Source organism: Chanos chanos, chromosome 9 (assembly GCF_902362185.1).
Source record: "Chanos chanos chromosome 9, fChaCha1.1, whole genome shotgun sequence".
Taxonomy (NCBI): Eukaryota; Metazoa; Chordata; class Actinopteri; order Gonorynchiformes; family Chanidae; genus Chanos; species Chanos chanos.
In genome coordinates, this window is record NC_044503.1 from 2118708 (window position 1) to 2121207 (window position 2500).

Sequence of the window (2500 nt, forward strand, 5' to 3'; positions counted from 1 at the left end):
CTGAACCTGTCACAGAACATTTAGAGTGAACCATCTGATAATTATTGTGTTACAGAGAGTGGATCTTCTAGCAGGTATTGAAAAAAAACAAAAAACTTTTATTCTGATGAAATGAGGAGATGTGTCAGTCTGCGTGGACCCTCCTGAGTTTTGGGACTTTTAAATGGGGCACAGCAGTGACCCAGGCCTGTGTCATTTCAGAAAACCACGTTGGTTCCCAAACTTTTGCCCCGAACGCCTGCCTGAACAGGACGGAGCCCAGGCCCTGCCGTCTGCTGACTCGGCGAACTGGCCAAGCGGGAGCCATTCACCAAACGGCCTTAAATTACCGAAAAATAAACCCAAGTTCTTGGAAAAACACCCCCCCCCCTCCCCCCGCCAGCCCGAATTCACCTGCCTTTAGCGCACTGAGGAGTGAGTCACTGACCACATGGAAGGATGTGATGTGATTCCTTGATTCCTGAATGCTTTGACTCATCGGGCTGGCTGTTTGGCAGTTTCTATCCAAGCGTGGTCCTGCTGTAATCACTCATGTGGAAAGCGAGGGAAAATCAGGAGCTTTGTGAGAGAGTTTCATACTCATTCAGAAAATGTTTTGCGCGATGAGAAGAAAACTGACTCTTGGTTTTCCTCTGAAACTCTGGTTTTGAGTCACAGCTTTTCAAACCCAGACGGCGTTTGGGAGGACTCTCTGTCCAAACTCAGACACAGGGAAAACTGTTTATGAAAGTTTTCACTAAGTCCAGGTTTAGAGTAGATGACCTTGAGTAGGTTAATTAAAAGCACAGTTTATTTCCTTGACATCATCCTGCTCAAACAAATTAACTACAAAAAATCCAGATATGCTGTGATCTATTGTCCGTTAGAAGCGATAAAAGTTGAATTTTTTTTCCCTTTAAAAGTTGAAACATGTTTTTTTTTCTTCCTTTTCCCCCTTTGAGCAGACAGAGAGAAAACAACCCTCAGGTGGAGTGTTTAAGTTGGAGGCAGATCAGACGTGAACATTCCTGTGTTTAGTTTCGGGGTAACAGCGAGCTGTTAACAACGGGGATGTGTGTGTGTGTGTGTGTGTGTGTGTGAGGTGTGTGTGTGTGTGTGTGCGTGTGTGTGTGTGTGTGTTTGTGTGTGTATGTATGTGTGAGTGTGTATGTGTATGTGCGTGTGTATGTAAATGTGTATGTGTATGTGTGTGTGCGTGTGTGTGTGTGTATAAGTGTATGTGTTTTTCCCTGAGATTTTGAGGCGAAGAGAAGAGAGGTATGATCTCACTGGCTAGTCCCGCTGATGCCCCCCCCCCAAAGCTGGGGGTCTGGGGGGGGGGGGGGGCTCTCCATAGGTCTGATTCTCTGACCCGTGCTGGGAACGCTGCACGTGCAGAAAAATCCACAGCAGACAGGGAGCTGGGGGGGGGGGGGGGGGTGTTCACTGCAGACTCTATGGACCACAATGCACCTCTGTGTGTGCCTGCTGTCACATCTGTGTGTTTTTATGGGGGGGGGGGGGGGGGGGAGACAGGCGTGACTCAAACACAGACTCCCTTTATAGTCCCTCCTTTCTCTCTCTCTCTCTCTCTCTCTCTCTCTCTCTCTCTCTCCCTCTCTCTCTCTCTCTCTCTCTCTCTCTCTCACCACTACCAGGGGAGCTGTGAGCCACAGACAGTGGCAGGAGAGCACTCAGAACCATGCGGCGCACTGAAATGATGTTCTACATTCAGGTCCGACCACAACTGACACATTACATCCCCCCCCCCCCCCCCCCCCCCCCCCCCCGGTTTAGCCGACATATGGACCCTCTCGTGGTGTCCTATCCAAATCCTATCCAGTACAGCTCTGTATTTATAACAACAGTTATACAGCTTAACTCTTAGCTATTATCATTCAGCCAAACTGCTTGTCTTCTCTCTAAACCTGGAAAAAAAAGTCGGAGAGTTTTGTTTAAAAGTTGTCTACTCTGCCTTGTCTTAATGATCTGAGAGATGAAAGGGAGCTTTTCTCCAATCTCTGCATATATTCTGAAATGTTTTTAGAACATTGCTAGCCCCCTCTCTCTCTCTCTCTCTCTCCCTCCTTCTCTCTGTTTTATTTTTACCCTTTCTATATTTGAGTGTTTTATTTTTTTTTAAGTGTGTGTGTGAAGTGAGATCATGAAGGTATTGTGAAAAAATATAAAAAGTCTTCTCTCTCTCTCTCTCTCTCTCTCTCTCACTCTCTTTATTTCTCTCTCTCTCTCCCTGTTTCTCTCTCTCTCTCACTCTCTTTATTTCTCTCTCTCTTTCTCTCTCTCTCTCTCTGTCCCTCTCTCTTTGTCTCTCTTTCTCTCTCTCTCTCTCTCTCTCTGATTCTCTCTCTCTCTCTCTCTGTCTCTTTCTGTCTCTCTCTCACTCTCTCTGTGTCTGTGGTTGTTTGCCCGCTAGGCGTCTGGTTGGGGGGGTACTGACTGACAGTTGGTTTTTGAGGTGAGAGCAGACACACATGGTAATTAAACTTTAATTCGAGTCGAG

The 2500-nt window shown here is 46.8% G+C and overlaps 1 protein-coding gene across 1 annotated transcript in view; it reads right to left on the minus strand.

Moving 5' to 3' along the window:
• fbn2b (fibrillin 2b) overlaps positions 1–2500 on the minus strand; it is a 66866-nt gene that overhangs the window by 52370 nt on the left and 11996 nt on the right. The gene's annotated exons all lie outside the window — the stretch shown is intronic.